Genomic DNA, 26,490 nt, shown 5'->3' on the forward strand with positions numbered 1-26,490 from the left:
AGGCACAGTTATAGTGATCATGATCAGGTGCTGAAAACCCTCCATATGCTGCTGACACCCAGAATCAGAGACCTGTGCAATCCTGGCAGCTTAACCCCTTAGATGTTGTGGTCAATAGTGACTCTGGCATCTGAACGGTTGTAATAAGGTGATAGTATGTCATGGCGGACAGGGCTCTATAAAAAAAACAACCCATGCCGTCTTATGACATCTCTTGGGTCATGTATAAGGCTTTATTCACACATCAGTATTTTTGATCAGCATTTGCCAAACCAGGCGTGTCTCCAAAACACAGAACAGGTGTAAAGCTTTCCATGATAGTTTGTCTCTGTAGGATCCACTCCTGGTTTTGGCAGACAAACACTGACCTGTGAATGAGTAAATCAGCAGCTTGAATTCAGCAGATTTGCTCACATTTGGCTGGGAAATTAGATTTGCATCAAGTTTATACAATATGAATCAAATATGGATTGTTATACTCTGAGGTCACTCCAGAATCAGGAACATAATAAACACAGAAAATAAAAAACTAAAATGAAAGGCACCCGGCTCCCACCTGTTCTGTTGTGCAGCCCCGCTCCGGTCATTAGCGGCTTCCTAGGCACTGAAACCCAGACCGTCGCGAAGAAGACGACCAGAGGACGGCTGCATCACACCACAGGTGAGGGTCGGGGGAGTATGTGTATATATATATATTTTTTTTTTTTTTACCCCTTTCCTGCAAAATTGGAAGCCAGTAAAGAAAAAATCAGAGCATGGTTTGTCAAATTAAATTTGAGGCATATTTGATTTGCCTCAAATCAGTTTGCTCATCACTAATCATGCCACAAGGTTTAGTAGGAGAATACCGACCGACCGTAAAAAAAAAAAAAAAGTTTTAAAACTTTTTATAAATATATTAAAAGAAAGCACAAAAGTTTGTCTGCCCCCTTTCCTGTTTATGACATCAAGAAATGATATTAGTGGTTAGCGCTGTTGCTTTGCAGTGTTGGGGTCCTGGGTTCAAATCCCACCAAGGACACCACTTGCAAGGAGTTTGTATGTTCTCCCCATGTTTGCATGGGTTTCCTCCGGTTTCTTTTCACACTCTAAAGAAATACTTGTAGGGAGTCCAGATTGTGAGCCCAATGGGGCCAGTGATGGTGTCTGTATAGTGCTGCGGAATATGATGGTGCTATATAATAAATATATATAAATATATATACTATATAGCACTGTCCTGTATGGTAATCGCCGTCTAAAAATGTCAGATTTGCTTTGTCAAATTTTTGTCATTTCTCTATACAAAAAACTACAGAAACAAAATCCCCAAAATAATGATGGAACCGATACTGCTTTCTTATACCTTAACACACAGTTTTCTGTATTTTTTTATTATATGGTAAGGTAAAGTGATCCTTTTTTTTCTTGGTAAATCTCCCCCCTATTCTTTGCATTTTACCCGTAGAGCCCCTTTATGGAGAAGGCTCAGTAACGAGAGGTCGGGACCAGGACGATGAACGTCTTCTGCTTTTTAATGCGTTGTCCCAGCCACATAAAATGAGAGATAAAAGTGAGTAATATTTGAGGAAGAGTTGAATCACCGGGTAATAAAGAAACAGTTTAATATTCTCTTCTTCGATGGTGGCACTGAAATATTTCTCGTCTGGTTAATTACTTTTGTTAGCCGTTCTATGGCAGCAGTTTCCCAGGTCTGAACCTGAGAGTGTCTGCTAATGAGACATTGGTGGGAGAACGAGACGTCCTCGTAGAGCGCTACTGAGCATAAAGGGTTAGTCTCGTCCTCTAATGTTGGGGTTCAGATATTAATGGGTTCTCCGGGCAGCCGTGTTTTTCTGCAGTCTACCTTTCTCACTGCAGTTTGCTGAATCCTAACAATCTGCAATACACGATGGAGCTGGGGAGAAAATAGTGCAAACTAGGGATTTATCCGTGATGAAAGGATATTGAACCGCATGCTTGCTCACATTGTATTGTTGTTAAACAGCTATACCAGCTGCTACAACCGCAGGTCACAGACCAGAAGGTCGGAGTAGGGAGATGGGCGGCTTTTCCTCCGCTGCTGGCGATGTCCCACAAATGGATTTGAGAGATTAGAATGGATAACAACGATTTGTGTAAAATCTAAGCTTTTTGAGGTTTTCAAAACTCTTCTTCGGGATGCAACCACATTCATGGGACGTCGCCAACAGCGCAGGAAAAGCCGCCTATCTCCCTACTACTAACAATCTGCAATAAGCACACTGTCAGGATTGCGCTGTGTGCGCCTGCTAAAGCGCTCTTCATGTGACTGCTCGTGCAATGTGCATGCTTGTGGTCGTGTGCCGGCTAGCTCTTTTCTTTCTTGTTCTATTGAGAGATGAAAGAAGAGTATATTGTCGGCAAGTAACCGAGAATAGGCATATTGTATGTGAGCAGTCACGTGAAAAGCGCATCAGCAGATATATAGAGCGTAATCCTGACAATGTGCATATTGCGGTCGGATACACTGACTGCAGAAAATGTCTGTCCTGAAGAACCTCTTTAAATTTTTTTCCAAATGAGGTACCTCTGATCCTGGCTGTTCGAGCCCTTTAGGCTGGTTTCATACTTGCGTTTCGTTGCGCTGCGGATGGCAGCGTACTTCCTCTTGCTTCCTCCGTGAAGCACCGCCTACTGCCGCCTGCATTTCCCTGTGTACCTATCTTTAATATTGGGTACGCGGGGACATGCGCTATATGCGGATGTGTCCGCATGCGTCGATTTGGGGGTGTGGCGATCACACGGGAACGCAAAATTTTGCAATCCTTAAACCCAACACTAAATTCGCGCTCTCGTTATCTACTGTTCCAAAAACGCAAATAAAACTGGCCCTAAAAAATCAAATGTACCCTACATGGGTCGTGGTGCCGGTGAGAGGTAGAAGTCATCCTGTAAATACAAGACTTTACACAGATACATCGACAGAAATAAAAAGGGTACGGGTCCTCGAATGGAGCAACATGAAACCAGATCAGTTTTTAAAAAAAAATGTGTTTTTATTCTGCAAAAGTAAAAAAACATAAAAACCAGAATGAAATTAAAAGTCCTCCAAAGAGACAGACACTCTTTTGTAGACACTCTCTACTCAGATCGGGCGCTCTTCTGTAATAAGATATTTTCTAGACTAGACAATCCCTTCAAATGTTGAATCAGTGAGAACATGAGGTTTAATTTCTTTTTTATTTTCAAGGGATCATAAGAGTAAACGGCACAGGTGGTATAAAAGCTGTATGGCAATGCTGATCGCACATGGTGTGTGTCAACCACCCAGCCGGGCAGTTTACAATCAACCTGTATAAAGAAAAGATAAGGGCATAGGTTTTTGTAGAGCTATTCAGCATGGTTGCGTGGCCTTGCTGCTTCAGGTTCACATAACAGTCTAATATGTCCTGGAACTATCCCAATTCTCATCCTTTGTAAATTGCAATCAACTTTTTTGGAACAGGCAGTTCCTTTTCATTTTGTCTGCACTATAGGTGCATGAACTTCCTGTCATTTACTTCTCAGCATGTATTTCTCCTGCCATTTTCCAGTGGTGTGCCTCCCATGAATTGAAAGCCTGCTTCTCTGGTATGCCTGTATTCTCTTTGACAGACAGGACAACAAAAACTGTGAGACAATGACCCGCCCTCGCTTCCTGCAGAAAGCCAAAGACCCGCCCTCGCTTCCTGCAGAAAGCCAAAGACCCGCCCTCGCTTCCTGCAGAAAGCCAAAGACCCGCCCTCGCTTCCTGCAGAAAGCCAAAGACCCGCCCTCGCTTCCTGCAGAAAGCCTCTCACCAATTCCGTTCCCAAACGTTGGTTCCTAGTCAATTGTTCTGTTTGTGTTTATTTTGTTTTTCCCGTTATTGACCTGACTTGTATACCCGTACTGTCGTACCTTTGCTAGGTGTACTGATCCTGTGCTGTCTGCCCCAGCTCAGACTGTCTGACTACGTTTCTGTCTCACTCTCCTGTACCTCGAATTAGTGCTGTAGACCCAGAGATTACCCAGGAGTGATACCTGGTGTCTACCATCAGCCCAGGCTATCTTCACTAGCAGAGGCTCTGGTGAAGACCCGGTAGACACCTAGTGACGCCCCTCCAGGGTAAGCCTGAAGCGTGGCGTACTGGGTTCACACCCACCAGCATTACACTCTGGCAGTCCCATAGACAGTGTGACTGGAGCTGGGATGCATATGCTCAATCTGTGCTGCATTCAGACAGGGCTCTGCAGAGGTCCATTCTCTAGATCAGTGGTGGGGGACTCGGCAAGCAGCAAGCTATCAACTATTCTATGGATAAGTGATAGTTTTTTAAGTTGGTACAATCCACTGGTGCACTGCCAGTGGTGGCAGACTACAAAACTGCTATAGACTTGTGAGTGTTAGTGGGTAGGTGCACTATATGTACAGCAGAAGTCAGGAGGAGATGTATGGCTTCAATTGAAGCTAGCTCTAATCGCATGAATGTGACCCCTTAGATGCAGTGGTGAACATCGACTTCAGGATCTAAGTGGTTAGACAGAGGGGGGCCATTGGATGATCATGCCTTGGATCCTGATGGGTTGCTGTCATGGTAGCCTGGAGCCCGCAAAGTCAATAAATTTGCAGGACCCTGGTCCAGCGGAGAGGTCAGTCTTCTGTGGTCCCTGAACAGTATCTCTGAGAACCTCCTCCTATCTCACTGCAGCTTCTCTTTTGATAAGACACAGTGCAATGTCGTGAGTGTGTGTATTGCGCCACAACAATGACGCCGAGCTCGGTTGGCTGATCAAAAGAGGAGCCGCAGAGAGCTAATTACCAGGCCTTCCGTCCTCGTGCCGCGGCATACTGACCTGGCTGCTGGGCCAGGGTCCTGCTAAATAAATCCGGTCATCTCTAGTCCAAAACCCTTTACATTTTTCAAGAACAAGCGTTTGCATATTTTGGTGGTGTGATTGCCATTTTTGCTTTCCCATGCGTTCTTGGTATCATGTCTTTTCCAAAAATGTGACCATCCTTTTAAGCGTTGAGAAAAATACATTTACATTGGATCCATCACAGGAAACAATCTCATCCGATTTTGAGCTTTTAAATTACTGTTTTATGAACATTCGGCAAATGCTTCAGAAAGTAAAAAAAAACATTGTAATTTCCAAATGTGTTGCATGCAAACTGAGAAGCCATTACCGCCATCTAATGCACTCTATATGAACCAAACAATGCTGTTATTTTTAATTAAATTTCCTAGTCTTAGGGTGCTGTAGATTAAGTTTCCTTCAGCCTCAGGGTAAGACATATTGCTGCAACACTTCATGAAGTTATTTACTGACATTTCTATTAAATGTCCCAATTGGAGCCTTTTCCAGTATTGATACTTGCTATGCCGCAAGAAAAAACACACATAGAAAAAGAAAAAAAAGCTACAGTTCCACTGTGCCAAGTCAGAGACCCGTATGAGGAATCTTGAAGAACAGCGGGGAGAGTGGAATATTTTGCCTCCAACCTCAAACTGGTTACCCCATTATAAGTCCTTGTATCGTTTGAGACTGGAGAAACTTATTGGCTGCTGTTGACAGGACGCAAGTCTCCGGAGTTTATGGAGAGCCTGGAACTTTTTGTTTTAGGACTTGTGACTCTGTGTTAAAATCTTGTGCAATCTAATGGAGGCAGCTACCTTAATGAGTCTTGGAACATGACCAGGGATATGAGCCATGCCAGAAAGATGATCACATCGTCTGTATGTAGCAGAAATGTTCACTTGCTATGAGCGCTGACCACCGGCTATGACAACCATAGAGGTCTGCTGGAGACCTCTGGTTGCCATGCCAACCCATCGATGATCCGCGATCAAGTGACGGGGTCACCGATGGGTGGGATTTCCGGCGCTCTTCCAGAAAGCGCGAATTAAATGCCGCTGTCAGAGATAGACAGTGACATTTAACAGGTTAACAGCCGCGGGTGGATCGCGATTCCACCCGCGGCTGTTAGAGGCACATGTCAGCTGTTCAAAACAGCTCACATGTCCCGGGAAAGATGTGGGCTCAGAGCCCACATCAAAAGGAGGGATTCCAACGTGGGCTTACTATTACACCCAACGTCGGAAAGGGGTTAAAGACCAGTAACTCTTTGGAAGTAGAGGATTTGTGAGCTTCTGAAAAAAGATGAGACGATCCCCTTAAGGAAAAGCCAGAATACCTCCTCCTCCAATTGGTATGTACAGATTTGTAGCAGAAAAAAGAAAACAGTCTTTCTAAAAGATTATTTTAAAGCCATCCTGCCATTTTGTGTTTACAACTCCCATGCAAATCTATGAATCCATGGCGGCAGACTACAAATAAACGTTATGTCGGCTGATTTTACGCTTACACTCCCGTCTGTCTCGCACCCTGCTTCTTACTTGCCAAACAGATAGAAAATTGTGAGAGACTGTTGGATTTGACTACCCAGGGTTAGTTTGTAGTCTGTAACCATGGAGACACATAGTTATGCATAGGAGCCATATACCCAAAACGAAAGTTGTTTTTTTTTTTTTTTTTTTTTTTTAATTGAGGTCTGTTTGCAAACGTGCCTAATTTTTTTTCTTTTATATTGGCGCAATAGAGGCAAAGGATGTACTTCACGTATAATAAGTAGATGTATTTGCCTATGTCTCCTATATAATGCCCTGATGACTATTTTTAAAAATCTGTTCTTCAGTAAGTTTAGATTCCGTAAGAAATAAAAAATAAGTAAAGAAAATCAGAGCCGCATGCTTAAAAAAAAAATAAATGACACTTTATCACTAGAAGACTGCCAAATCCCCGCCTGATCTCAGCCTTGATTTAAAGTTACGAGCGAGTTACGGGGAGAAAAAAAGTGATTTAATAACGTGCGCTTGGCTTTAAGCGCTTTTATTTATAGTTTTGCTGTACGGCACATATTTCACTGCTAAAAAGTTGAAGTCAGATCTTCTGTGAAGACACAGAGAGGCCTTGCGCTGACCAGCAGGCACGGTGCACACTCCATGTACAGATGTGCAGGATCCCAACATATGGGGGATAGCGCTGACGGTGCACAGCAGCCCCCCAGGGCGAGAGAACTGACGGCTGAACACATTTAATTAATTCGGTCTTTGCATCACTAAAAGGTATCCGTCAAAGTCAGACTGCAAATGATTTCTTATTTTCCAAGCGAATCAAACAACGTCTCGCGTCCCAAGCCGCTATCTGCGGGAGATCTGCCGTGCCACAATGAATTAAACATCCATTCGCCACGAAGATCATTTCTTACGATAAAAAGGGGCAGGTCGCATAACATAAAACACTCCACAAAGCGGATAGGAGAAAATCATTGCAAGGTATGGATTTTCATTTAATCAAGTAGCTGCAGGAGACGGCGATGGATGCAAAACGGCAATACAATGTAGCAAGGAAAAGGCGATCACAAGCCGCGCAGGAGGACGCATGGAGGCGATGAGGATGGAGATCAGTCTCCAAAATATTGCGCTTTAATCATTTGTGATAATTTACAAGGTGTTTCATTCTCTTATCATTTTCAAGATATCTGCTTGCTGTCAGTGAATTAAAAATATTTAGTTTCTGTTGCACTGAAAATGTTCACGCTAGGCGGGTTTTTCTGCAAATTTTCAGGTGCGAGGCCTCATTCACTCTAATGGGGGTGGCTGCAGCTCTCTGCACAGTCGAGTGGTCGGAGGCTGCTGTGCATCTGTATCCGGCCTCATTCACTCTAATGGGGGTGGCTGCAGCTCTCTGCACAGTCGAGTGGTCGGAGGCTGCTGTGCATCTGTATCTGGCCTCATTCATACTAATGGGGGTGGCTGCAGCTCTCTGCACAGTCGAGTGGTCGGAGGCTGCTGTGCATCTGTATCTGGCCTCATTCATAATAATGGGGGTGGCTGCAGCTCTCTGCACAGTCGAGTGGTCGGAGGCTGCTGTGCATCTGTATCCGGCCTAATTCACCCTATTGGGGGTGGCTGCAGCTCTCTGCACAGTCGAGTGGTCGGAGGCTGCTGTGCATCTGTATCCGGCCTCATTCACCCTATTGGGGGTGGCTGCAGCTCTCTGCACAGTCGAGTGGTCGGAGGCTGCTGTGCATCTGTATCCGGCCTCATTCACCCTATTGGGGGTGGCTGCAGCTCTCTGCACAGTCGAGTGGTCGGAGGCTGCTGTGCATCTGTATCTGGCCTCATTCATAATAATGGGGGTGGCTGCAGCTCTCTGCACAGTCGAGTGGTCGGAGGCTGCTGTGCATCTGTATCCGGCCTCATTCATACTAATGGGGTGGTTGCAGCTCTCTGCACAGTCGAGTGGTCGGAGGCTGCTGTGCAGCTAAAAACAGCTGCATTTTCTTACACTGTTTACAGCCTGGTCAGTGTAGGAGAGATGGAGATGCGATACAGGCACAGTGCTGGAGCATTGAGAGAAGGGACAGGTAGGGAGCATGTGTTATAGGAAAATGCCCCCTAAGCTCAGAGCTTGCAGATCCACAAACTACAAATGAGCCCTGTGCATAGTCTGTTTCTTCAGCCATGCGTTACATCACTGCATCTTGATAACCTTCTCCTAAATACTGTAATGTATGTATATCCACAAAACATATATACAGTATATAAGGAGACGAGTAATTGACGTTTTGTTACATCTCACCGCGGCTTCTGGGAGGGAGGAGAAGAAACAGGCATGCACACTGAGAGAGAGAGAGGGCGAGAGAGCATGCTTTACAGGGAAAGCCCACTGAGGTCAGAGCTTGCAGCTCCGCTAGCAGACATGGCATAGAAAGAAGGAATGTATAAAATCTTATGTTTCCATAATAAATGTGCACATATGCCTTAAAGGGGTTTTCTCAACATTATAAATGGGGGAAAATTTGAAAAGCATATGCAACTTTTGCAATATGCTTGTCCTTTCTGTTCTCAAGAACAGAGAGATTTTTATATTTTACTATTGTTAACTACTTGTTGCCTAGGATACAGGCCACCTCTGCACTTTATCAGCCATCTTCAGTCTCCTAGTCAGACAGCAGCCCTTACAAGCTGTTTTTTTATAAAGCTTGTAAGCGCTCCTTAGATCACTGGAGTCGACCCGTTTCAGTGCCCCTAAAGTCCTGCACTATCCAAGAGTGCACAGTTCTGGCAAGCAGTGCAACTATGCCGCTGATCCGAACTACCGATCATTCAGGGACAAACCGTTCCCTCAGCAAGCTGGATGCTGGCAGGCGGAGGAGGGCAAGGATGTTGACATAATCATTTAAAACTCCCTGGATCACTCCAAATTCCAGGGAGAAAAATAGGTGTACAGAGCACTGAGAGAAGAGATAGAGAGCATGCTTTACAGGGAAAGCCCACTGAGGTCAGAGCTTGCAGCTCTGCAAGCAGATCTGACCTAGAAAGTAGGAAGGTCTGAGAGTATTCTTACTTTCCATGACAAACGGGCACGTATGTCTCTTGAACTCACTAGTTCATTCCAGGTTTTATTTATATTTTCAGTGCAGCCGAATGCACATTTGCATCTAGGGAAGCAACATTGTTGTTTTTAAAGGGGCTCTTCAGTATATTGCTTTTCATGGTAATGCTTTGTCTTTTTAATTACAAGTCAACTGTTGGAAGTGCACCAGTGAACTCGGCAAGACGGATTTCACTTCTCTGGCGGTTCCTTTCATTATAAAGTCTCTGCAGCAACAGCTGTTTAATACAACAGGTTATGCCTGGGGGTCTCCTGTGAGAGAGGTTTAAAGGGTACTAAATGGAAATGGAGAGCTGCCTGTGTTTACTGGTAAGCTGAGCTAGAGGGGGGAGAGAATGGCGCTCGCTGCCGGAGATGGCTCCATTTTTCATGTCATTTGTCAGGACATTAAGGAGCAATCTAAAATATAAAACACTACAAATCTCGCCCTGTAATGATAATGCCGCTCCTGATGGGCTCTAATGAAACTTTAGCACTTGCAGTTCTGAACGCTTCAGTGCAAACCATGGCGGGATTCTTCCACCGTCATCTCCCTGCTGTTTGCGGTACAAAATATAAGAGGACAGGTGCATTAAATTAGACAAAGTGCAGTTATTTCTTGGCAATTCATTACTGGTCTCCATACTCTCCTTGCTTTATTAATTAAGCCATCAGATAATAAACTTTAGGCAACTCTTCCGTTTTTTTTTAGGAGCTGCCTGTCCTCGTTAACCGGGTTCCTATTGTAGAGCAATCAACAACGGGTTCATGATCATTGGGGGTTGGTGAGGTCAGCAGTAATCAAATATTTATCCTGTGAAATACACATTAAACCCCTGTAGGTAAATCAATAAAATAAAGAAACAAAATAAACAAGTACATAAATCATTACATCTACAGGTAATAAACATGATAAAGAAAAATACATCCTGAAAGCCGGAACTAGAACGTTTAGCAAAACCCATCACCATACTTTATAATATCGAGGTCAGCAGTTTCATATTCAGGATTATGTTTTGGATTAGGGCATAAAATGAAGGATTATTTTTTTATATTGTTTCCAATTGCTGTAGATAAGTAAATAACACGACTCCGCAGTATTTAATCGGGATGAAGTTCAGAACTTATTCCCTTGGGACAGACTCTGCAGAGAGGCTGATGAGATGACACGGAGATCCAGGGAACCATTGCAAAGATAAGATTCTGCCCCTTTAGTGGAGATGATTGACACCAAGGAGGCTGGAGTGCGTTTTTCCAATAAACAAACCCGCTTACTTGCACTTTCACATTAGGCAATCATATATAGAATATGCAAATAAACATTATGCACATATTAACACGTAATGCACACATAATGTATACATAGTGCAAACATGCACACAAGTACGGTATATAAAAAAACTGACATATTAATAATGCACATGGTCAGACAATTGGACATTTTTTTCACTGTCCACTCGCAGTCGTTACAGCTATAACTTTTTTTTTACATTTATTTAAGCTTCACTATCTAAGGTTTTTACGACGCAAGCTCAATGAAAAGAAAAAATGAAATCGATGCCATTTACTCATCATTGTAATTAATCTGTTTACTGTATTGTACACGTTGTTTTGACTACTATAATACCAAATAGATTTTTTTTTTTACTAGTTTACAACATTTTTAAAAAGCTTGTTAAAAATGTAAATATTGTAATTGTTTTACATTATTTTTTAGTAATTTTAATAGGGGAAAAAAATCTGCCCATTAATTCACCCTTAATATACAGATAAATAGAGATGTATTGGTATATAGACACATGTATCTCTGTGTACCAGTACAATATGCCTGTAAAGAGGAAGAACACTATTTTGATCTTTAGGCAGAGAAAATTCTCCAGTTCTCTGCAAAAGTTTCTGTCTGCCATGCTACAGGTTGTGAGTTTGAATCCTGTGAAAGATCTCCCTTTAAGGCCGGCGTCACACTGGCGAGTTTTACGGACGTAAGAGCGCAGAAACTACGTCCGTAAAACTCGCATTACATACGGCACAATTATTCTCAATGGGGCTGCTCCTATTAGCCGTATATTACGGTTCAGTATTATACGGCTTTCTACGGCCGTACAAAATCGCAGCATGCTGCGTTTGTCAGCGTATTGCGCAAATAATACGCCAATGAAAGTCTATGGGGGCGAGAAAAATACGGATTCCACACGGACCTGCAGTGTGACTTGCGAGAAATACGCAGCGGTGTTAGTGAAAAGTCGGTAATTCAATTGCCGGCTTTTTCCTTCTCCTTCACAAACCCGACAGGATATGAGACATGGTTTACATACAGTAAACCATCTCATATCCCCATTTTTTTTGCATATTCCACACTACTAATGTTAGTAGTGTGTGTATGCAAAATTTGGGCGCTGTAGCTGCTAAAATAAAGGGTTAAATGGCGGAAAAAATTGGCGTGGGCTCCCGCGCAATTTTCTCCGCCAGAGTGGTAAAGCCAGTGACTGAGGGCAGATATTAATAGCCAGGAGAGGGTCCATGGTTATTGGCCCCCCCTGGCTACAAACATCTGCCCCCAGCCACCCCAGAAAAGGCACATCTGGAAGATGCGCCTATTCTGGCACTTGGCCACTCTCTTCCCACTCCCTGTAGCGGTGGGATATGGGGTAATGAAGGGTTAATGCCACCTTGCTATTGTAAGGTGACATTAAGCCAGATTAATAATGGAGAGGCGTCAATTATGTCACCTATCCATTATTAATCCAATTGTAGGAAAGGGTTAAAAAACACACACACACACACATGATTAAAAAGGATTTTAATGAAATAAACACAGCGGTTGTTGTAATAATTTATTGCTCTCTCAATCCATTTGCAGACCCTCGCTTGGAAAAATAATAAACGCACAAGATACATACCTTCTGGTGAACCGTCTCGTCCCACGAGGTAATCCATCTGAAGGGGTTAACTAATATTACAGGCAGGAGCCCTGCAAATGCAGCTGTGCTCCGTGCCTGTAATCCCCGGCGAATGAATGAAATGTAGGTCATTGACCTACATTTCCTTCAGTCGCGGAGATGCGCCCCCTGGTGGATGTCCTCATATGACCTGGAGCGTGGGAAAAAGTTCCCAGGCTGCAGTTCATGAGAACATCCAGCAGGGGCACATCACCGCGACTCAATGTAAGTACAGATCACTCTGCTTTCCTTTCAGCACCCGGGGATTACAGGCACGAGCGAGTGGTTTATCGCAGCTCTGCCTGTAATATTAGTTAACCCCTTCAGATGGATTACTTCGTGGGACGTGATCTGACATCAGAAGGTATGTATATTGTGCGTTAATTATTTTGCCAAGTGAGGGCCTGCAAATGGATTGCGAGAACAATAAATTATTACAACAACCGCTGTGTTTATTTCATTAAAATCCTTTTTAATCGTGTGTGTGTGTGTGTTTTTTAACCCTTTCCAACAATTGGATTAATAATGGATAGGTGTCATAATTGACGCCTCTCCATTATTAATCTGGCTTAATGTCACCTTCCAATAGCAAGGTGGCATTAACCCTTCATTACCCCATATCCCACCGCTACAGGGAGTGGGAAGAGAGTGGCCAAGTGCCAGAATAGGCGCATCTTCCAGATATGCCTTTTCTGGGGTGGCTGGGGGCAGATGTTTGTAGCCACGGGGGGGCCAATAACCATGGACCCTCTCCTGGCTATTAATATCTGCCCTCAGTCACTGGCTTTACCATTCTGGCGGAGAAAATTGCGCGGGAGCCCACGCCAATTTTTTCCGCGATTTAACCCTTTATTTTAGCAGCTACAGCGCTGAAATTTTGCACATACACACTACTAACATTAGTAGTGTGGAATATGCAAAAAAAAAGGGGATATGAAATGGTTTACTGTATGTAAACCATGTCTCATATCCTGTCGGGTTTGTGCAGGAGAAATGAAAAGCCGGCAATTGAATTACCGGCTGTTCACAGATATCGCGCTGAATGAAATCTAAATACAGAATATATATATATGTGTCTCAATGACATATATATATATACATACTGTATATATGTTTTAATGAACATTTGAGCACATAAATCCATTAGATGTCGGTTTTGCAAGCCTGCGCGAAAATCTCGCAGTACGGATGCCATACGGATTACATACGGAGGATGCCATGCGCAAAATACGCTGACACACCCTGACTACGGATCACTATTTTGGGAACATTTCACCGTATTTCGGCCGTATTACGGCCGTAAAATACGGACCGTATTGTCTTACGCCGAGTGTGACGCCGGCCTAAGAATAGCAAATAATTAGTTATTCGTAGATAGACATCTACTGAGCACAAAGTGGCCCTTCTAACAGTGATGATGAAAGACAATCTACAGGTCATGATCCAGGCCGGGGTTTGTTTCTTGTTGTTCTCTCCCCGGTCTGGTCTGCCTCGTTCTGGGTTCTGTGTGGCTATTTCAGTCTGTTGTGGCCTGCAGACCAATGTCAGTGATAGTTCATGCTTCCAGGCTAGAGCAGCTGACCCCCTTGATATTGTGTTTGTCCTCTGCCCGTTTACTCTGTTCCCGTGACTTCCCTTTCTTGCCTCCCCACTTGTCTTAGTGTTCCCTCCCTGTTCTTGGACCTTTTGGTATGTGACCCGGCTTGTCTTCTGACCTGTTTTACTGTCTCTCGTCTCGGTTATATCTGCTCCCTTCTGGCTCTGACTTCTGGCTTGTATTTGACCATCTGCATTGCTGTGACCTCTGTTACTTCTTATCCTGACAGTTTCTGACTGGGCCAGTCTGACGACTCTTTCGCCACCAGGTGGCGCTTGTGCTGCTGCTCGGTGGTGTTACGCTGTGTGTACAACCTCTCTTCCCTCACCAGCATCCCGTGGTGGAAGTTGCGCTACTACATAAGGAAAAAATAGGACAATCAAAGCAGCATCCTGTAATGCAACTGGGCCCCTCTCCCCCATGTGCTCCTGTATAGCTGAACTTACTTACGATATGTCAGCCCCTGCACATGAGATAGTGGTCAGTCAGATATTATTCTTTTATGTGAGCCATGTAAAGAAAAATAAAATCCACCATTGAAATTTGAACGGTCTGATACTTCAATCCCCCATGCTCTTCAGATAGTCAGCCATTTCCACCAAAATTGATGGGTTCGGCTGACTTTCATTTAATGTGTATGGGAGCCTTTATTTTTCCAACAGCATGACATTAAATAATAGGAGCTAATGGTGGAGAGAGTGAGAGATTAATGAATTATATTCATTTTATTGGCCGAGGATTTTATTTATTTATTTATTTTACTCACTGATGTAGCGCCATTAATTTCGCAGCTCTTTACAGACATTATCATCGCTGTCCCCATTTGGGCTCACAATCTAAATTCCCTAACAGTATGTCTTTGGAGTGTGGGAGGAAACCGGAGAACCAAGAGGAAACCCACGCAAACATGGGGAGAACATACAAACTCCTGGCAGATGTTGTCCTTGGTGGGATTTGAACCCAGGACTCCAGCGCTGCAAAACAACAGTACTAACCACTGAGCCACCGTGCTGCCCCTCAAAGTGATGTCATTGATCGAGGTGTGATGATGTCATTAGTTCCACCCTGATCATGACATCTTCGCATGACTTGTCATTCTCATTGGCTAAACCCTAATCCTTCCTTCTTTACCCGTCCTCAGTCTTAGCCATTTCCTACCTGCAGAAGATGATCTCACCCCTGATGATTGGCCCTGCGCTTGGAGAATAATATATATTACGTCTTTATAAACTAATATTTGCTTCTCCGGGCTGGTGGTTAATGAACACGATCCATTAACTAGGAAAGTTTGTAAGGAAGACTAGATACTAATCTAACTTCTCGTGCATGTCCTTGGAGGAGAAGTACGTGAGCAGCTTGAGAAACGCGACAGCCGAATCACCAAATAAATGCATTTGTGATCTAAGTGATTTAATTAATTACTCGTTTCTGCATCTTGATAAGGTGGTGACACAAAACTAATTAATAACCATCCAGAATTGCCTACATTGGAGGTATTGATGGACAGCTATACATTTAGATATTGCACTTGGAAACATTGTATATGATGGGGATAATAGAAATCCAATTAATTTGCTACAAATGTACACAAAGTAATTAGATACATTGCATAATTTCAGAAATAATGTTCCGCTCGCTCTAGGACTGCCCCTGCAGTGGCAATTATCTCGCCTCATCTTTAACTTATTCTTGCGGAATAACAATAAGATACTTTTCTAAATAAATCTATTTTATTAAGAAGCCGCCAATGACAATGTTGTCTTGGTGTAATATGTGTAATATTGCCTTGGGATAATTTGTTGTTCATCAAAAATGAAAGCAGAATTCAAGGCATTTCTGCATAAAAGGTGACTTTCAGAAATGTAGCTGTAATACCAGACACAGCCAATGGTCAAAGGGGGCACTATTTTTGAAAAAATACTTACTTTTTACTAATCTTGCTGCAGTATGTCTAAGGCTACATTTCTGTAAAATCCCAGTGTTACAGCATCACCACCTTAATAATTAACAGTAAGGGTGCAGTCAGACGGCCGTATAAATCGGACCCGGATCGGACCGCAATGCCCAGACTGGCCGGTGGCTCTCCTGACCAATGTGAAAGCTTCATATAGTTCTAAGCAGCTGTCACATTAAGATCGGGAGAGCTGCCGGCCAGTCCTTGCATTGTGTTCCGTTGTCGGTACTGACTGCACCCTATAAGTGATAAATGTATGGATTTTTTGCTATAATGTCTCCCATACACAGCACACACAGACGTGAGTGCTTCTTTGTCTCTATGGACCGTATACATCAGTACTGAGCAGTGTAGCTGTGAAACCAACACTGGAGTAAAATATATCAATTACTAGAAAGTAGCAGCACAATCTTTTTGTTTCTGTGTTTTTCACTTTGCTCCATCCTTCCAGCTGTAATCTGATTCCTCAGTGAGCTTGTAGTCTGTTATGCTTTGACCTAGATGGATTTTAGAAGTTTTTCACAAGCAATTATAAGTTCAGGAGTCAGGAGGATGAGAAGAATTGGCTCATAAGTGGAGAAAAAAAGCATATTTCTCTTCCAAAATATATTACAAAGTTTTATATATTTGCTTCTACTGTAGATTTATGCAGTTTGTTGAAACTACAGTGACCATTTCAGTTAGAATCCACCTTAAAGAAAGGATGGTCTCCAGCAGTTAAAGTACGGTATCTAATATGCATCATATTATATAACCATAAATCATGGCAGATGATGAGAGTTCTTATATTCTTACGGTACGATGAGCATTTCTCTTTCTATGTAGTACGACTCATCTCGTGATGGGGTCATTGAAGGACTCTTGTATTTGATTCCATGCGTTCAACACCATATGACACTGAACCGGGTGAGTCATCTGTTCCTGACGTCGAATATCTGCTAGGAACATATATTTACCCCGCAGACTGATATAGTTTCTATTTTCATATTTTGCCCCAAGGAAAACCACAAATCCGTGACCTTCGCTAAAGATGTAGATTTTGATTTGTCTTTCATTGTTATACAAACCATCAAGTTAGTTACATATTACAAAACTAATGGAGTCCGTCATGAATCCAATCTTGTACCTTCTAGTCTGATCTACCCACCCTAATTAAAGCTTTTTGGGGATTAATCCACATTGAGAGCCAATTACTAGGATAAACCACCAATGTTTTGTTTTGTTTTGTGGAAGACTCGTTACCTCTGTTGACCGGCAGAAGAAGGGACCATGACACTCCAGTATCAATGGGACAATACCTGCCACAATTGCACACACAGACCATTCTTGCAAGCGCTGTGGTCAGCCATCTGCGGCAGTCCCATTAAGAGTGATTGAAAGTGCAGTTTGCAGTTGGACGTCCACAGACTTCTTACAGGAATACACCTTTAAAGTGGTCATCTGGGACTTTTTAGTTTTTAACAAAGGTCCTAGGTGCTAACGGTAAGGTAGTTCCTATCTACTCTATGCCAGTGGATATCAGCGATGGGCACAACAGGCAGGTAGTCACAGACCGCTCCTGCCAGCGATTCAGCAGCTTTCACTGATGTCAAGTCGACAAAGCAGCGGCTTCTCTTCCGTTCTGCTCTGTTGACGGGGCATGCCTGCTGACCTCATGCTGATTGACAGCCAGCTCCCAGGCATCAATCAGGATTATATCGGCAGTTACATCCTGTCGACAAAGCAACCCAGAAGAGGAAGAACTGCTCTGTTGACATAAAGCATCTGGATCGCTGGCAGAAGCCGTCAACAACTGATCGGTGTCAGGTAGGACAGGCAGGTTGTTGCCTCTGTTAGCAACTGCCTGTCTGTTAGTTTTTAGGCCCATAGTAAAAAAAAACAAATATAGACCTGGATAAACGCTTTAAGTTAGTCCCTGAGGTTTTATTAACCTCCTATCCTCATGATCTGCAGCATCAGTAATATCCCAGGCTGTTTGGCAAGTCATGAGGCAGCTGCACTTAGGGATCCCTCTTATGGACCATGCACTCTACGGCTTTTACTTCAGGACTCCTTGTAGACCAATTTGCTAGGAAGCTACATTTCATAAAGATCCATCTGTTGCAGGGAGACTTTCAGGCAATGGTGCTTGGGGGAAAAAAAGTATGCAAATTAGCTCTCAGCCAGAAGAAAGAAAGCTGTCTTACCAGTGGACCCATAGATGCCATGTAGAAAATTGTAAGTGGGATTTGACGAAGGTGGTTGTAGCACGAAATCTCAAAAATATTAGTAAACTGGAGGCCATTGCCCATGAGGACTGCAGAAAAATTCCTCAGGAACGTTTCCTGAAGCTAGCGTCTGGATATTCATCAAAAAGCAGTAAGTCATAACAGCCAGACTATCATGACTCGGTTTGGGGATTTGATCGGTGACGTGATACTTTGTGTTCAGTTCTTCTTCCTGGTGATCTATTGATCTTTTACTTCCTTCTCCAAATGCTCATTACTTTGTCCTTATTCTTCCTTCTTAGTTTGCTCTTTTCCAGGTGTTTTCCAATTTTGGTTTTGCCATATTACGCTCTGGATGGGACTTTATATAGTATCCATTCTCTGCACTCCCTTGCTGGCTATACTTCCTGGATTATGTATATTTAGGAGTTCCAGCTCTTTATATTAGAGGTTTACATTGCTGAGTAAACTCCAGTTGTTTTCCTGCACTAAGTTGGTTTACTTTCCCTCCCAGCATCTTTTCCTTTTATCACGGTTAGGTTCTTTGGAGGTCTTATGTGCTATTTTTTTGTGTGCTCCTTAACCTTCACCCCTCCACCTTATTTGAATGTGTCTTAGTTTCTCACCTCCTTACACTGTACTCCTTAACCTTCACCCCTCCACCTTATTTGAATGTGTCTTAGTTTCTCACCTCCTTACACTGTACTCCTTAACCTTCACCCCTCCACCTTATTTGAATGTGTCTTAGTTTCTCACCTTGGGTTTTCATATCTCTCCTCTCATTAGCCACCTCTGATAGATTTCAGAGGTGGCAAGTAACCTAGGCGAAGAGCAGTAAACTAAAAATCCATCTGTTGTGAGAAGAGCTAAGTTGCTTGTTTTTACCCATTTATTATGATGAGACAAGTCCTTTAAAATATAATGTAGGGAAGTATTATTATTGTATAACTTTTATAAAGCCCTACAGTCTAGTAAAACCCACAGATCTCATCTCATTCCCCATATAATTACACACCGCTGCAATTAGTGCAGGATTCCTGCTTCCTCTTCCCAGCCTTCCGTGCATATTTTCGCAGCCGTCTTCTATAGCTCCCAGTGCTGTCGTTTAATGAAATCTGTGTAATTTTTTATTGTCGGCGTAAACAGCGAGTTGATTTAGGCAATCTCTTAGGCGATTGAAATGCCTGTTTGATATTTTCTGTGCACAAATATTTACCTGTGTAATTTGTAAGCCATCTATTTGCGAAGCGTGGGAAGTGAGATGAGAGGCAGGAAGCAAACACCATACAACACCAATGTGAAATAGTGAACATCTGCAGGGGCATGGTTTAATGAGCAGAGACAATGGAAGGCAATCTCTGTCCTAATTTCCACTAAGTTTACTGACTATGCCCCAAAACTCTCTCTCTGATCCAGAATAAACAAATAAGCTAATCAGAGCAGAACAAGCTGTTTGTGAGCTTCATATTGTAATTAGAGCTTAATAGGAGCCGATACTATGGACTGTGATGTGTCTCGTGCTACGATGACCAATCATCCGCAGGACTAAATAGAAAGTGAAGACGTCTGATAAAGGCCAGTTCCATTCACTACTGGTATCCAAATCTATGGGGTAATTTAATCGTGAATACGATTTTAAGATCAAGAAGAATAGGGGGAAAGAAAGTGATAAGTTATAAGCATCGTAACAAAGCTAGGTAGGACAGGGTTAAGCCCTACTCTGCAGGACTTGATTAGATGCACCTGCCTGGCATTTTACTAGAACCAGGGTCTGTGTTCTCTAAGGGTGTCAGTCTGCTGGATGAAGCAGTGTCGAGTGTGCTGCTGGTGATTGACCAGTCAAAATGTGAGCTGCAGCTGAGCAGAGAGACATACTGCGGTCTCTCTATGAATGGAAACTGCATGGGTCAGCTAGGAAAGCTGAGCAGTCTGTGTGTTGGAGCTGCAGAGAAACATGTGGAAGCTGCGGCCTGTTCAGTGTGAACTGTGCATGGAGTTGAATACTTCAGTTTGGTGCTGGAAGCTGCTGGAGCTCAGGTTGAAGGGGATACTGAGACATGGTGACCATACCTCTTCAACACGTAAAGGTTGCTCCGGGAGATAGTGCTGTAATTTGTTCGGCTGAGCTATATGTGACTCCTAAATGAACTGTTTATTTGCTGTGATACCTTTGTGCCCAGAAGAGGCTGTTTTTGGTTTTGAATCCCTTGAAGTTTTATAAAAGAAATAAAACTGCTCCTGTTTTGACCAAACTTTAATGCTTGTGAACGCTACCTAATCCCTACCTGAGAGCGTCAATCCTTACAATATATATCTAGCTTAGAAAAATGGTTGTCTATATTCAAGTACATGCAGCTCCTGGCCTGACCGACTGAATATAATATTGCACCAATGTTACATTTTATGTACGAACAAACTGAGTTAAAGGGATCCTTCCATCAGGATATTACACCCCAACTAATGGCATGCGTGTAATGGTCGTTTAATGCTTATTAAATCTTTACCTTGCTTGTAGAATTTTGCTTGAAAGTTTTAGAGAACTGCAGATTTTACATTTTAGTTGCAAGTGCATTTGGTCGGGCCCTGCACTGTCATCTCTCCCGCCTCTCTCGCTGTTCCCCACCCACCGCCAGCCTACCATCTTGAACTGACCTGCCACTCTTGTCTCAGTGACCTACATCCCCCTGCCCAAGAGTGTGCACAGGCGCTGTCATTGTCTGGGGTTGGCTCTTCAGAGGGGTCAATGCATGCATAATAGGCTTCTGAAGACGTTGTGATACCCAGACCATTAATCTACACATCAACCGCCACCACCTGTGTTTCGACGACCCCGTGCAATGATGACCCTTATGCAGAATCTCGGGCAGGAGAGGCAGGTCACTGAGACTGAAGAATGTTGCTGTTGTCAAAGACCAGGGGTGAGAAAAAGTGACACAGGCAGGATAGCTGAAAGTGCAGTGCCCGCCCTGCTCCACTTGAAATTAAAACTTGAATACTGGATTTCTCTAAAAGCTTCCAAAAAAAATGTTACAAGCAAGGTAAAGATTTAATGAGCATTAAAGGACTTTTATATACGTGCCATTAAATGTGGGTGTAATATCCTGATGAGAGGTTCCCATTAAATTCAATTTGTGCGTCATGGTTTAATGGCAGCTTCACATTAAATCTTTGTACTGGGTCTCGAAAAGAATTGGTACAGCCCTTCCACTTGAATTGATGTGGTTCAAATAAATACGGTATATAATTAAAGACTTCAGAAGGCTAGGTCCATCCAGTAGCATTTAATCTCAATAACTCAGCTTTCCAAAGCTGCCGTTCACTAGCCGTCAACTTGTAGTAGACAATCGTAAGGATGGCTAATTCTGCACTTCAGAGCTCCGGCTGAGGAGTCAAGAAATACAGCGCAGAAGAGGATGTACTGTAGTACGCTGCATGAAATAATCACCTAGGTAGATGGGGACCCCAGGTAATATGTTATAGTTTACACACACAAGACTCTACGTAGTGGCACATCTATAAATCAATCAGTGATAAGATGTCCACAAAGACAGAGAGGGAATGAATAGCAAAGACCGACGCACAACTGCTTTGGTAAGGTTTATGGTGGGCCATATCTAGGGAAACTGTAAGATGATGTCACGAGTGTGTCATGTCCTCTTTGGAGATGTGGGGTTAGGCGATCATTACATATTGTCAATCGCAGGTCTTCCATTTAGTCTGTGTGTTTTGTTAATTATATTAAATGGACTTCATTTCCTTTGGTGCTGAAGTTGGTAGGGCATTGTTTACTTTCACACAGTAGGGCATTCAGTTGGTAGGGAATTGTTTACCTCTACACATTAGTAGGGCATTGAGATGGTAGGGAATTGTTTACTTTCACACATTAGTAGGGCATTGAGTTAGTAGGGCATTGTTTACTTTCACACATTAGTAGGGCATTGAGTTGTTGGGGAATTGTTTACTTTCACACATTAGTAGGGCATTGAGTTGGCAGGGAATTGTTTACTTTCACACATTAGTAGGGCATTGAGTTGGCAGGGAATTGTTTACCTCTACACATTAGTAGGGCATTGAGATGGTAGGGAATTGTTTACTTTCACACATTAGTAGGGCATTGAGTTGGTAGGGCATTGTTTACTTTCACACATTAGTAGGGCATTCAGTTGGTAGGGAATTGTTTACCTCTACACATTAGTAGGGCATTGAGTTGGTAGGGCATTGTTTACTTTCACACATTAGTAGGGCATTGAGTTGGTAGGGCATTGTTTACTTCTACACATTAGTAGGGCATTGAGTTGACAGGGCATTGTTTACTTTCACACATTAGTAGGGCATTCAGTTGGTAGGGAATTGTTTACCTCTACACATTAGTAGGGCATTGAGTTGGTAGGGCATTGTTTACTTTCACACATTAGTAGGGCATTGAGTTGGTAGGGCATTGTTTACTTTCACACATTAGTAGGGCATTGAGTTGGTAGGGCATTGTTTACTTCTACACATTAGTAGGGCATTGAGTTGACAGGGCATTGTTTACTTTCACACATTAGTAGGGCATTCAGTTGGTAGGGAATTGTTTACCTCTACACATTAGTAGGGCATTGAGTTGGTAGGGCATTGTTTACTTTCACACATTAGTAGGGCATTGAGTTGACAGGGCATTGTTTACTTTCACACATTAGTAGGGCATTCAGTTGGTAGGGAATTGTTTACCTCTACACATTAGTAGGGCATTGAGTTGGTAGGGCATTGTTTACTTCTACACATTAGTAGGGCATTGAGTTGACAGGGCATTGTTTACTTTCACATATTAGTAGGGCATTGAGTTGGCAGGGCATTGTTTACTTTCACACATTAGTTGGCAGGGATTTGTTTACTTGCACATAGTGGTAAGGCATTGAGTTGGTAAGGTGTTGTGTACTTGCACACATTAGTAGGGCATTGAGTTGGTTGGGCATTGTTTACTTTCACATATTGGTAGGGCATTGAGTTGGTCAGGAATTGTTTATTTTCTATTCGCCACGACAGCACCCACTGAGAGAGGGGATCCGCCCCTGGGAACAGGAAACCTACAGAGAGATAAAAGGGGCGGCCCCCCCTCACTCCTCAGTTGGTTTCCTGTTCCTAGACGGGAACCCACAGAGAAGACTCTATGGAGTATGAAGAGGAAGAACCCGCCTGGACTGCCGCCTGTACGACTCTGCTGAGCGGCAGGGGCTCCAGAGCGGGTAGACAGAGACGGGAATGGTCCGGAGGGCCACCCCTCATCTGCTGATGCGGCTGGAATGCCGGCTATTTATCAACAGTCTCCCTGCTGGGACACCGTTGTATGACGCGACCGACCTTCTCGTCCGGCCGGACCTGGGTCAGGTAATATACTCCGGGGGTATGTGGAGCGTCTCCCCGGGGGGGTTTTCCCCTCCTGGTCCCTCTGGAGTGGAGATATTATATTGCTGGTAGCTGCAGGTGCAGCACTTACCATAGCGTCTTCCAGCGTGCAGCAGAGACGCGGGCGCATGCACAGTAGCATCGGCGTCCCGGCAGTGCTGGGTTGAACTTCCGGGATCGCGGGGGCAGCCTGGGCTCAACTATAGGCACCATTGTACCGGTAATTAGTGCAAAGCGTCTGCGGCTGGAGAAGAAGACTGCGGACCACACACCAGGGCTGATTGCTAATCTCCCCCGATAATCAGGTTTCAAAAAAAAAAAAGGGGAGGGAGTGTTTTCTCAGCTGTGGGCAAACGGTGCTATATAAGGCAGTTCAGAGCTCTGCTGGTTGCGCAACATGTCGTCCCAGGAGGATATCGAGCGCCCACTGGAGGATTCAATCCTGCCTAGTGGTGATGCCCAAAAAGGCAGTGGACACTCAAAGAGGAGTGACTCCACTGAGAAATCAGGGAAAAAGTCAGGCCGCTCTGCACCGAAGGCTGATCGTACAACCCGGCAGACGGTATTTAACCTTACTCCTGGGTGAATGCGTAGCTGGTTTTATGGGGGCTAATGGTAGTTTCTCCTACTTCTATCTTATAGGGTAAGCGGACGGAGAAATCTAGGCACAAGCAGTGTGCGATGTGTAATGAGCCCCTGCCGGACTCCTATATTAAGAAATTGTGTCAGAGTTGCATAGATTACACCTTACAGCAGGAAAGTTCTGTCAGGATGAAAGAAATTCGTCTCATGATTAGGGAAGAACTTCAGTCCTTGGGAGGTACTCCGGCGGTGATTGAGAAAAGAGCCAGGAAAGCGCCTTCACCTGCAGCAGACACGTCAGCAGAAAGTGGGGAGGTCAGCTCAGACGTTTCTCAGAAATCGGGCTCCTCGGATGACGAGGATTACGTCTGTTTCCCTACAGACAGTGTAAATAATTTGATTAAGTCAGTGAGAGGTACTATGGGGGTATCAGAGTCTAAAGAACCTCAGACACCTCAGGACGCTATGTTTGCTGGTCTTTCACAGAAGAAAGGCCATGTGTTTCCAGTGAATCAGGCCATCAAGGACCTGGTTAAACGGGAATGGAGTAAAGGACAAAAGGGGTTTGTGCCAGTCTCGTGTAAAAGGCGGTACCCCTTTGATGATGAGGACTTGACCACTTGGTCCAAAGTACCTAAAGTGGATGCGGCAGTGGCATCCACCTCCCGCCGTTCCTCCCTGCCAGTTGAAGATGCAGGTTCCTTATCAGATCCTATGGACAGGAAATCTGACACAATACTTAAAGGGAACCTGTCACCACGTTTTTGGAAGATGGGATAAAAATAGCGTTAAATAGGGGCAGAGGTGGGCATTACATTAGTGTGTTTGTTATGCGTTTATTACCCACCTAAGTTGCCGAAATACCTTTGCAAAGTCTCCGTTTTCGCCTGTCAATCAGGCTGGTCTGGTCAAAAGGGCGTCTTGTCTTCCCCCAGATTTGGCGTAGTTTTCCGTTGGTGGCGTAGTGGTGTGCGCATGCCCAAGGTCCCGAATCATCTGCCAGGGGATTTTAAAAAGCGCGCTGTTCGTGATTTCATTGGTGATCGGTGGGCGCGGCCATCTTCCTTTGGCCGCGCGTGCGCAGAAGCGGCGCTCTGCTGGCCGCGGCTTCAGGAAAATGGCTGCGGGATGCCGCGCGTGCGCAGATGGATATCGCGGCGGCCATTTTCCTGAAGCCGCGGCCAGCAGAGCGCCGCTTCTGCGCACGCGCGGCCAAAGGAAGATGGCCGCGCCCACCGATCACCAAGGAAATAACGAACAGCGCGCTCTTTTAAATCCCCTGGCAGTGGATTCGGGACCTTGGGCATGCGCACACCACTACGCCACCAACGGAAAACTACGCAAAATCTGGGGGAAGACAACGCCCTTTTGACCAGACCAGCCTGATTGACAGGCGAAAACGGAGACTTTGCAAAGGTATTTCGGCAACTTAGGTGGGTAATAAACGCATAACAAACACACTAATGTAACGCCCACCTCTGCCCCTATTTAACGCTATTTTTATCCCATCTTCCAAAAACGTGGTGACAGGTTCCCTTTAAAAAGTCATGGGAGGCATGTGTAACTGCCTTTAAACCTGCAATTGCAGCCACATCTACTAGCAGGTCTATGCTAGTTTGGCTGGACCAGCTGGACCAAAACATTAAAACTGGTGTATCCAGGGAAAGATTGCGCTCTGCTATTCCTTTAATTAAAGGGGCTGCGGCATTTATTTCTGATGCCTCTATTGACTCACTCCGTCTAGCGGCCAGAACGGCCAGTCTTACTAACACGGCTCGTAGAGCCTTATGGCTAAAAAACTGGAAAGGAGATGCCCAGTCCAGGTCCAAATTGTGTGCCATACCCTGTCAGGGTGAGTACCTCTTCGGAACAGTATTAGATGAAATACTCACTAAGGCAGGTGAAAGGAAGAAGGGGTTCCCTAATCCCTTTATTCCTTCTTACAGAAGGGCGTTCAGGAAGCCACCATTCGGCAAGAAGGGAGGCTATAAAGACCGGTGGAATAATAATAAAGAATTTAAACAAAAAGGAAATTTGTTCAATAAACGTCCCTTTAAGCCAGCGGATAAATTCCGTTGACCCGGTTCTGCCAGTGGGAGCTAGACTTCTACAGTTTGCAGAGCAATGGAAGGAAATAACGGTCAATCCATGGGCCATCAATTTAGTATCTTCAGGCCTCGTTTTAGACTTCATCCAAACACCTCCGGATTCCTTCCTTCTTACATCCTTAAAATCTAGGCCTCAGCAGGAGGCCCTGGAAACGGAAATTAAATCCCTCATATCCAAACACGTATTAATAAAAGTGCCACCATCCCAGATAGGGAAGGGCTTCTACTCCCCCCCTATTTATAATTTCTAAGCCCGATGGCTCTTTCAGAACCATAATCAATCTGAGAAAATTAA

At 44.0% G+C, this 26,490-nt stretch overlaps 1 long non-coding RNA gene across 2 annotated transcripts in view; it reads left to right on the forward strand.

Annotated features, from left to right (window-relative positions):
- The first annotated feature begins 148 nt into the window (after positions 1 to 148).
- LOC143784592 (uncharacterized) overlaps positions 149 to 26,490 on the forward strand; it is a 140,495-nt gene continuing 114,153 nt past the window's right edge. For both annotated transcript variants that reach the window (XR_013217837.1, XR_013217836.1), the window contains exons 1-2: positions 149 to 661; positions 1,448 to 1,552. This is a non-coding gene — a long non-coding RNA (uncharacterized LOC143784592). The remainder of the gene's footprint in view (positions 662 to 1,447; positions 1,553 to 26,490) is intronic.

Source organism: Ranitomeya variabilis, chromosome 7, assembly GCF_051348905.1.
Source record: "Ranitomeya variabilis isolate aRanVar5 chromosome 7, aRanVar5.hap1, whole genome shotgun sequence".
NCBI classification, from domain to species: domain Eukaryota; kingdom Metazoa; phylum Chordata; class Amphibia; order Anura; family Dendrobatidae; genus Ranitomeya; species Ranitomeya variabilis.